Source organism: Balaenoptera acutorostrata, chromosome 3 (genome assembly GCF_949987535.1).
Source record: "Balaenoptera acutorostrata chromosome 3, mBalAcu1.1, whole genome shotgun sequence".
NCBI lineage: Eukaryota > Metazoa > Chordata > Mammalia > Artiodactyla > Balaenopteridae > Balaenoptera > Balaenoptera acutorostrata.
The window spans coordinates 35172965-35183913 of NC_080066.1; the positions used below are offsets into that span (position 1 = coordinate 35172965).

The following is a 10949-nucleotide window of genomic DNA, read 5'->3' on the forward strand; positions in this document are numbered from 1 at the left end:
TAGCAATATTTTGTAATACTAAGCAGATACCCATACATTTATGGAACACTATATAGAGACTATTTATGTATTAGCATTCTATAGGTGAAGCTACATAATTTGGGATAGCTATCAATGCATAATCTGATATGGAATCAGAGAAAGAAATATTTGGATCATCCTCTACAAACATGGGTATATTTACATAATCTTAACAAAATGTCCTTTTGCATAATTCATTTTGTAAATAATCCATTTGCATAATCCCTTATGAAGATACAGATATATTTGCATAATCCATTACAGGAGTAGACTCATGTATAAATGTCTATATATTCCTGTATAGATAGATGTATATTTGTTTACACAAGTCCATAGAAGAATTTCTACACAGATATATTTATAAACTACTAGATATTAAAACTATAGAGGCATTTTCATAATTGTATAATGTAAAGCACAGATAAATATGTGTATTTGCATATATGTATTCATACACACATTGGATTTATATAGTTATATAATTAAGCATGATCTTAAACAGATGTGGAATAAAAATCCTATTCTGGTACAGCTAAAAAATCCAATGAATAATCCTATACAGTCAGACAATCTATATTCATAATCCTATGGAGCTATAGATATATAAAATCCTGTATATAATTATGTAGAAAATAGATTGTAATCTCCTCCAGATCCAAACTTGAATCCAGATTTATGCCCTTAATTCTATCCATACACATGTCCAGAACCTCATACAGATGTCCATCTTTAACTTCATTCCCATCTACAACCATGACCACTACAAACCTAACCTTAGCTCCTCCCCAACTTTATATGCCATCCCAATCTCAAGTCCATCCACACACTTGTGTACATATACACCCAATTATACCCATAATCTGATCATTCAACATTACTCCTGTTTAAATCGACATCTTCATAATCTTACATACATAGACATCCATATAACTAGTCCCCTATGTACATAAATATATGTATATTCTATCATATGTGTGTTTTTCCTGTCCTTACACACACACACACACACACACACACACACTTTATTCTGGATACAAACACATACAGATACTTAGTCTTATATATACTTGATTTACTATAACAATACTTCAGCTTATTTATTTGCTTAATCATGTATATATTTCTATACATAAATATAATTCCATTCCCATACACAAACACACATACAGTTTTTTGTTTGGAAGGGGTTATTGTATGTTTTGCAATAATGGAATCATATTATATATTTTCCTGCCTCCTTTCTCTACCTAAAAATACTTTGTGGATAGCTTTTCAAATCAACTGGTATGCAGCTCATTCATTCATTTGATGGTCAGTACGTTTCTTTCTCATTTCTGCCACAACTAACAATGGCGTAATAAATAGCTATGTGTATGGATTCTTATGTACTGTGGCTTTTGTTTCTAAAAGAAAATTTTCCCAGGAGTGCATTTCTAGGTCAAAAGCTATACATTATTTTAATAGGTGTTGTCAGATTGCTTTCCAAAAAAAGATTAACAATTTACCTTGCCACCAGCAATGCATATGAGTACCTTTTCCCTAGATTTCTACCTGTAACAGTTATAGATCTTTGAATTCATTTTCGCTAGTCTGTGAGTATTAAGTGCTATTTCATTGTTAATTCAATTTTATTTCCCTGACTATTTGTGAATTTGAGCAACTTTTCTTATTTTTTGAGTCATTTGGAGTTGTTGTACTATGAATTATCATTGTATATATTTTGCTCACTTTCCCTTTGGATCATTCCACACTTTCTTCTCGATTTGCAGGAGTACTTTTTACATTTTAAGTAGTAACTTTACATCTATCATATGGATTTCAATTACTTTAGCCAGATCTATTATTTATTTGTTGACTGATACACGGTATCTTTTGCGTCTGAAATCACAATCTATATGTATTTTTAATGAAAGGATTCAATCTGTTCATATTTATTGCAATTATTGAGCTCTTTGATCTTATTCCTTCCATTTTCTTTTATGTTTGTTATTCATTTTACCTAAGTATATTTCTTTTCTTTTACTTGTATTTGTGGGTTTGATCAAATAAACTATGGATTCTGTAATTTTTACCTTTTTAATTGCAATGTGTACTGTATTTTCCATTACATTTTTGTTTACTTTTTCTTTCCCAGACTTTCATAATCATACGTACATGACTCTCCTATTAAAACTGAAGTTTTAAACTTTTTAGAAATGATGGCACTGTATTTGTGGGCTATGGACAAAATGATATTCATAGATTGTGACATGCTTAATATTTATTGAGCATCTACTATATGCCAGAGATTTGTGAGGTACTGGGGAGACTTCAGTGTACAAGGGAGATAAAAGTCCTGCCCATGTTACTGTTCCCAACTGAATGAATGGTGGTGCCACTCCCTGAGAGGTAGAACACCAGGGAAGCTCATCAGCTTATAAATGATATTGAAGCATGGAGATGAATATTGGTAATAGCTAATATTTATAGTGACTGAACTATATTCCATTGTTCTAGATTTCTTAAAATGTATTAACTGAATTCTTCACAACTGTTCTCTGAAATAGATACCATTACTATTTCTTCAGAAACTCAAGGCACAGAAAAATTTGTTTCCCTCACTATATACAAATACTATATCACAAAGCTATTAAGTGACAGAATTGGGATTAGGTTCTAAGCACATTAGATCCAGCTCCCACACCCAGAACCATTGTTCACTCAGACCCTCTGGATGAGATCACCTAGAGAGTTCAGGAAGATAAAGAAAATAGGTCTGCATTAGAACCCTGAGACACAGCAACATTCAGAGTTGGAAAGGGGTGGAGAAACCAGCTACGGAGATTGAAATAAAAAGTGTTGAGTTGAAAAAATCAGAAGACTAGTATCTGGGAAAGTAAGTGAAGTTAATGTTTCAAGAAGGAGTTGAGACATGGTCAGACGTTAATATAATATAAACAAACAAAAACCCTAGTAAACTTGATCAAAAAACCCCAAAGTTTTAAAAAGAAACAAAATAGGCAAATTCTGGTAAATACGATATTTTAAAGCTAGAGGAAGCACACGAATGCAGCATTAAGAATAAAGATGACCATGTATCTACAGATACAAAGGATATTTAAATATTACATGAGAATATTATGCTCAAACTTATGAAATACATTTGAAAATATAGATAAATAGAATTACTTCCCAGGAGTAGATTAATTATGAAAATCACCTCAGGAAGAAGTGGAAAACTTAGACCCAAAATCATACCAAAAAATTAAGAAGCTATTAAAATATCTACTTCTGTAAAGTTACTAAAAGATCTACTCAGATCATTTTATAGAAGAATTTACCAGGTCTTCAGGGAAGAGAAAATTCCATTAAAATTTTCTTTCTTTACTTTCTGGCCTCCCCGGGTGGCACGTGGGATCTTAACTCCCCAACCGGGGATCGAACCCGCACCCTCTGCGTTGGAAGCTCAGTCTTAACCACTGGACCACCAGGGAAATCCAAAAACTCTGTTTTTAAGAAGCTGTTCCAGAGCACAGAGAAACACAAAACTTCCCAATTCACCATAAGAAATCAGCCTGACCAGATAGGCAAAACACAAGAAGACAGAACCAAAAAGTAAAAATAAAAAATAAATGTCTAAACATGCATCACTTTTGAAAATAAACGCAAGTATCACAACTAAAGTATAAATTAGTATTTGAACCCAGTCAATTATTAAAACGAATACTACTTCACCGTCAAGCTTGGTTGATCCCCAAAAGGCAAAGGTGTTTCAGCCTCGGGAAATATATTGATGGTATTCACTACACTAACAGATTAAAGGAAGAAAATCATACCTCCATCTCAAAAGATGAAGAAAAACATTTGAACCAGTTCCTGATTAGAGAAAAAAATACTTACCAAAAAAATCACCTTAGTAAACTAGACATAGAGGAAAACTTCAACAGCCTAATATTGCAGGTTGCAATATTGCAGAAAAGTTGTTTTAGCTATAAGCATTAGAAATCTCCAGACCGACAGCCTTAAAAAAGGAAGAAGTCTTAGGTAAAGTGCCTCCAGGGATAGTTAATTAAGTAGCTCAAAATCATCATCAAAGACACAGTGTGCAGGAGTGCGGCCGCCGCCGAGCCTGGGCCGGGGACCCGGCAGGCAGGGCGTAGGGCGCGCGGGGAAGGAGTGGGGCCGGCCCGGAGGAGCGCCCCGGAGCGTGAGGGCCAGAGCGGCACCGCCCGCCGCCGTGCGCCCGGGGGCGGGGCTGCGCGGCCCCTCCGCCCCGCCCCGCTCGGGCGTCTGGTCCACCGCCTCCTCGGAGCTGCGCCTGGGCTGGCCGGGCGGACCCCAAGGACTGGCTTTTTTTTTTTTTTACCATCTGTGAAAACTTCCTGTAATTCATTTTTCCTCACTCCAGTATTAAGAAATATACCAAATTAAAAAGATACGAATGAATATCCTTAAAAAAGGAAAAGGGAGACTTTACACCCTTCTCGTTATTCAGATTCCTCTGGAATAAGCAGAATTGCAGATGGATTCCATGGAATTTCTTCTGATCATTGTTACAGTGTTTGTTCTATGAGACAACCAGACAAAATATTTTGACAACAAAGTCTAATCATGAAAAAAACAACAAAGTTCATTAGTGGGACATCCTGCAAAATACCCTACCAGTCCCCTCGAAATTGTCATGGTCGTCGAAAACAAGGGAAGTCTGAGAAACTGCCATAGCTGACAGTAGCCTAGAGACATGACAACTAAATGATGATGATTCTGATACACAGACATCAAATGACTTGCCAAAATTTACAGATGGAATCAAGGCCACAAACAGAAATCAAAACTTCCTGGTTCCAGGTCCTGTACTTAGAATTGTAGACCACACTGCCTTTTCTACAGAAAAATTTGCTGATACTGAAATTTGTGATGAAGAGTGCGACTCCCCTGAATCAATCAACCAGCAAACTCAAGAGGAGAGCCCTATGGAAGTTCACACTGCTGAAGATGTTCCAGTTGCTGCAGAAGTGCATGCAATTTCTGAAGATTATGATATAGAGACCGAAAACAATTCCTCTGAGAGTCTCCAAGACCAAACTGATGAAGAGCCACCAGCTAAATTTTGCAAAATTATTGACAAGAGCGAAGCTTTGAATGTGACTGCCCAGCAGAAATGGCCTTTACTGAGAGCTAATAGCAGTGGCGTCTATCAGTGTGAACTTTGTGAGTTCAACAGCAAGTATTTTTCTGATTTAAAGCAGCATATGATCTTGAAGCATAAGCGTAGTGATTCAAATGTGTGTCTAGTATGCAAAGAAAGTTTCTCTACCAATATGCTTCCGATCGAACATGCCAAACTGCATGAAGAGGATCCCTACATTTGTAAATACTGTGACTATAAAACAGTAATTTTTGAGAACCTCAACCAGCACATTGCAGACACCCATTTTAGTGATCACCTTTATTGGTGTGAGCAGTGTGATGTACAGTTCTCCCCAAGCAGTGAACTCTACCTACATTTCCAGGAGCACAGCTGTGATGAACAGTACTTGTGTCAGTTCTGTGAACATGAAATGAATGATCCAGAAGACTTGCATAGCCATGGGGTAAATGATCATGCATGTGAATTAATAGAGTTAAGTGATAAGTCTAACAGTGGAGAACATGGACAGTACAGCCTCTTAAGCAAAATTACATTTGACAAATGTAAAAACTTCTTTGTATGTCAAGTATGTGGGTTTCAGAGTAGACTTCATACAAATGTTAACAGGCCTGTTGCTATTGAACATACTAAAATCTTTGCTCATGTCTGTGATGACTGTGGGAAAGGCTTTTCAAGCATGCTAGAATATTGCAAACATTTAAATTCACACTTATCTGAAGGGATTTATTTATGTCAATATCGTGAATATTCAAGAGGACAGATTGAAGATCTTAAAATTCAGCTAGATTTCAAGCATTCAGCTGATTTACCTCATAAGTGTAGTGACTGCTTAATGAGGTTTGGAAATGAAAGGGAATTAATAAGTCACCTTCCGGTCCATGAGACAACTTGATTGTTCTCTTTAACTTCCATAATGATGTAAAATAATAAATTTGATGTAAAATAATAAATTTGACTCGTTTGCAGATGTTAAAATGGATGATTTTAAACACAACTTAGAATTGTCTTTAATAAGATTTTTTTAAATTGCCAATTTTCTTGGCATTGCTACCTTTTTCAGTATATAATTGTATCCTAAATGTGGTATTTTCAATGTATTGTAGTTCGTAGTTTTAACCACTTTTGGTGACTATCATGTTTCTTGCATGTGGTCTGATTTCATAAATTCATAAGAAACAGATGTACTAAAAAAAAAAAATGGTACAATGTCCCTCCATATTTCTCTCTGTTCATGGTATTGGCATTCTCCTTGCTACCTTGCCTCACAGACATTATTCTGTAAAAATAGCAATGTGCCCTGGAAGAAGGACTATTTTCTCCCACTGTCTATAAAACGGAGAATCTTTCTTAGAAGGTTCCCAAAAGACTTTTGTCTCATTAGCTGGAATTTCATCCCAACCTCATTCTTAGACCAACCCCTGGTAATGGGCGTGAGATGACGAAGAAAACATGGCCATGTGAAGGAGTGTGGATTACCCAAACATAGTCAGAGTTTTATTAGAATGAAATAAATATGTTATTTAGGGTACCTGAAGTGTCTGTTAGAGATTTCTATCCGAAACCTGAAATAACAGCATATTTAAGATGTAATTAAACGATGAAAAATTAGAGGCATCCCTCTTGAAGTCAGGAACAAAATGAGGCTGCCAATATCATTAGTATACAACGCTGTATTAGGGATCCTAACAATTCACTCAATAATATTTGAGTGCCTACTAAGCACCTGGTACTATATTAGGTATTATAAACACAATAATAAGCGAATCTCAGAATCTGCTCTCTACTAGAAAAGAAAGACAAAAACCAAGCAAACACGAAAAAACTACAATTTATTCTAAAGGTTGTGACGAAAACAAACGGAAGGCTGAGAGAGAGAAGAAGGGGGACTTTCTTTAGGAGATCAGAAAACTCTTTATTGAGAGAGATTTAAGCTGGGATCTAAGAATTAGAAGGCCCTGGCTACAGAAGAATGGAGCAAATGTTCCAAGTAGAGGAAAATGCCCAGAGACCAGAAAGAGATGTGGTATTAGGACTGAAAGATGAATGTGGCTGAAGCACAACAAGCAAGGAACTATTAGGGAGATTGATAAAGATTGGAAGGAACCAGATCCTACCTGGCCTGTACGTCTTTTATGCTTTACAGTGTATTAGACCACGATTGGAAGACTAAGTTGAGGAATGACATGATACAATTCCTAAGTTAGGAAAATCACTTCTACTACTCTTTGGAGATGGGATTGAAGAACGCAAAGTGGACCTGAGGGTACCAGTTTAGAGGCCATTTCAATTCATTCAGATGAGAGATGATGGTGGCTGTTATGGACTAGATTGTGCCTGCCTTCCCCACAGCTTCAGAGATGGAAGTCCTAGCCTCCAGCGCCTCAGAATGTGACTGTATTTGGAGAGAGGGTCTTTGAAGAGGTAATTAAATCAAAATGACGTTATTAAGGTTGACCTTAGTTCAGTAGGCCTAGTGTCTTTATAAGAAAGCAAAATGTGGACATATACACATACAGAGGGAAGGTGCAGATACAGAGAGAACACAAACCAAGGACAGAGGCCTGGAATAGATCCTTCCCTCATAGTCTCGGAGAGAACCAACCCCGCTGACCCCTTGATCTCAGACTTCTAGCCTCCAGAATGGTGAGAAAATAAATGTCTGTTGTTTAAGCCGCCCAGCCTGTGGTGCTTTGTTGTGAAAGCCTCAGGGAACCAATACAGTGGCCTAGACCAAGTTGGAGGTAATAGAAATGGGGGGAAAAATTCACATGCCTTTTGGGTACAGAATCACAGATGTACTGATGAATTATCCAATGTAATCATACGATGAAGTAAGAGGTATAAAGATCAGAAAAGAAGACACAAACAGTCACTAGTTGCTGGTGACACAATTGTTGCCATAGAGTCTAGCCAACAGCTGTGACTAAGCTGGACATGAGATCACCATTAGTATGACCACTGATGTTTGGACTTTCTATAGCCATTTCACTTAATGTTTTTTATTTACCAATTGAAAGACCCAGGACCAGCAAGAGACCTGCTTTTAAAGAACTAAGGGTGGTCACGAGGATTTGGAAAGTCTTCAAAAAGTGAACAAGGGAAGTGGTAGAAATTCAGAGAGTCTCAAAAAAAAAAAGTCATAACAAGGATAACTATCCAACAAAAAGAGCTTCTTTAGTAATGAGCTTCCTGCCCTGAAAAGACTTAATCACAGGCTGAGAGACGAAAGTGATGCCATTTTTTAAAGGGAGAAGGACTCTGCCCTGAAAGGGAATTGAGACTGGATGACATCTCAGGCCCCTTCCAGTTATGATTCAGTGATTCCAAGAAGTGCAGTGATTTGTTATTGTTACTTGGTGGTGGCTTATGTAATACCTTGTGGATTTTAAATGCTGATACAGGAAAACATCTCCTGGGCCTGGCTATCCACTAAGGAGATAGCGTATTAGTGAATGCAGTGTAAATACAACTTACTGAAGACATTCGCTAATGACTGAGGCTACCAAATCCAGTTTCTTGCTATGGTCATTCTCGTGTATTTGGTTGTACGCCAAACACACGGTCATCTCACCTTATTCTAGGCCAACCAATAGAGAAGTGAAATGTCCTTTGAATCACTATTAACATGTATCCAACGTTCACTGTCTTTTCAGCTATATTTCCCACATATGTTTCCATTTTCTATTTAGACTCATATTACTCTATGGCCGTTTTGTTCCCAGGTTTGATTACAGAACAAAGCAGTCCCAAAGAGTATGTGAAATTGCTCTGCACCTCGCATGCTGTAAAAGTTGGGTACGGGCTGTGGTTCATGAGTTACTCAACATTCATAAAACCCTTCCAGACTTGTCTTGCAGTATTTCTTGCCAGGAAATTGCTCGATCGCCAGATACCTGATGTTTGTGATTAGCAAAAATAAGCTTTCTTAGAGTTGGGATGTGTGTGTGTGTGTGTGTGTGTGTGTGTGTGTGTGTGTGTGTGTGTGTTTTCAGGTGGGGTTGCTTTTTTCTTTCAGTTTTAAGATATTTACAAAACGTTCTTCACGTTGCAAATGTAAAAATGCAAACTAAAGTTTCCCTCCTGACATTCTGTACAAGCTTGTAAAAAAAGTGTTGCAGCCACACAAACTCCAGCCTGCAACTCCATTCTGCAATTATGGTTTGCAATAACTCTGGAAGTCATATGCCAAGAAAGGATTATGAGCTGATCTTCAATGCTCTGACACTTCAGCAGGGAAAAGCAGTTGCCCAAGTGCCAATCTGCAGAATCCCAACCCAGCTCAAGCCAGACCATGAGCACTTTGAAAGGGAAACAGATTTCAGTGACCATATGTGCAATTATTATTCATCCCCGTGATGACTGATTAAAGAAGTGGGTTGGCCTGTCTGGACTACCATGTGCTGAAGCCAGGACAGGCTGATTTCACTCAACCCCCATGCAGGTCCCACCTGCCCCAGAATCCAGATCCAGAACTACCCCCAAGGAGGTGGGGGTGGGGTGGACTCTCTTAGGAGACCTTAGGCCAGGATCACCAGGTAAAGATTGCATCACCCAAACATGTGTCACCCAAATGGAGACACTCGGCCGCTTCCTTAGACGATGTGGTCTTAGTTCACTTCTTCATTGCCCTTCCACCTGAAACCCTTGGCTTTCAACTGAGATTAATCCTGCCTTTATCTCCTAGTTCTTCTTTTTTTTAAAGCAAGAACCAGATGGAAAAGTCTCATTAGTATCATACCAGGTATTTATAACAGCAACACAAACCAATGAACCAAATTAAGGGAGTTTTGGTTCCTCCTGCTTACCAAATCTGTCTGAAAGTCAGGTCTCCCCTGCTTTTGTCTTCATCTGATCTTGGGTTAAAGGTAAATAAGGTACCACAACTCCTCAGTTATCTTAGATCTTCATCCCTGATGACCTTACCACATCTCCAAATTGTCCTGGACCTCCACAAGCATCCTCAGTCAGGTCATATAACCCATATAATTGCTAAAACATCTCTGATTCTGGTCCTGTCCATTCCCGTTTCAGAGTGGACACTTCACAAAGCAAATCCTAGGCAAGAACTTGCTGCACTAATAATCCCAGCTGTGTAGTCACATGCAAATGATATGCTATCCAATATGAAAAACTTCAGAATCCCTGATTTGAAGAAGAAAAAATAAAACCAAGACACACTAACCAGGTAATTCATTCTCTAACAACTTTCCACACCATGTAGTTTTTTCTAATTCTAGAAGCGTAGATACCTGTAGCACAGTTGCCATAAACATTTTCTGTCCTGCATTATCTGTTTATTTCCGACTGACAGACACGACTTACCCCCTCATTTGTTCATGCCTTAACTCAAGTCGGCAAACATTTACTGAGCCCGTACTACATCCCAAGCACTGTTCTAAGGAAATGCAGACACTAAGATAAAAAGGAGGCTGGAGTTGCCTTGAGGCGCTGTCTGGCTTCAAGGAAGCTCCCAAATTAGTTAATCAGCAATTGGAATCATTTTCAATCAAATTCAATTATCTTAGTGCCTCATCTGAATACGAAGAAGTATAAATTCCCATGGAGGGAAATTGTAAAAGATGCTCTTAAGGGCAGCTGTGGCAGATTGCTGTAGGGAAGCCTACAATTTAACACAGGTTGGTTCTAAAGCAAAGAATAAAGATTCCAAATAATGTCATTCTCCTCAGAGATCTAATGTCCCTTAATGAAGGTGTGGATCTCAGATATCCTAAAACTTTACAAAAATTCTTCTAAGGAACAATGCTACTAAGAGAGCAACCCAGGGAGCGACAGTACC

General features: G+C 38.0%; 1 long non-coding RNA gene and 1 pseudogene across 1 annotated transcript in view; one reads left to right on the top strand and one right to left on the bottom strand.

Moving 5' to 3' along the window:
• The window catches only part of LOC130707761 (uncharacterized), a 29110-nt gene extending 25004 nt beyond the window's left edge, over positions 1–4106 (bottom strand). The window contains exon 1 of the long non-coding RNA XR_009007786.1: positions 3901–4106. This is a non-coding gene — a long non-coding RNA (uncharacterized LOC130707761). The remainder of the gene's footprint in view (positions 1–3900) is intronic.
• A 325-nt stretch (positions 4107–4431) lies between these two features.
• On the top strand, positions 4432–6044 carry LOC103010069 (zinc finger protein 639-like; annotated as a pseudogene).
• Positions 6045–10949: the final 4905 nt, after the last annotated feature.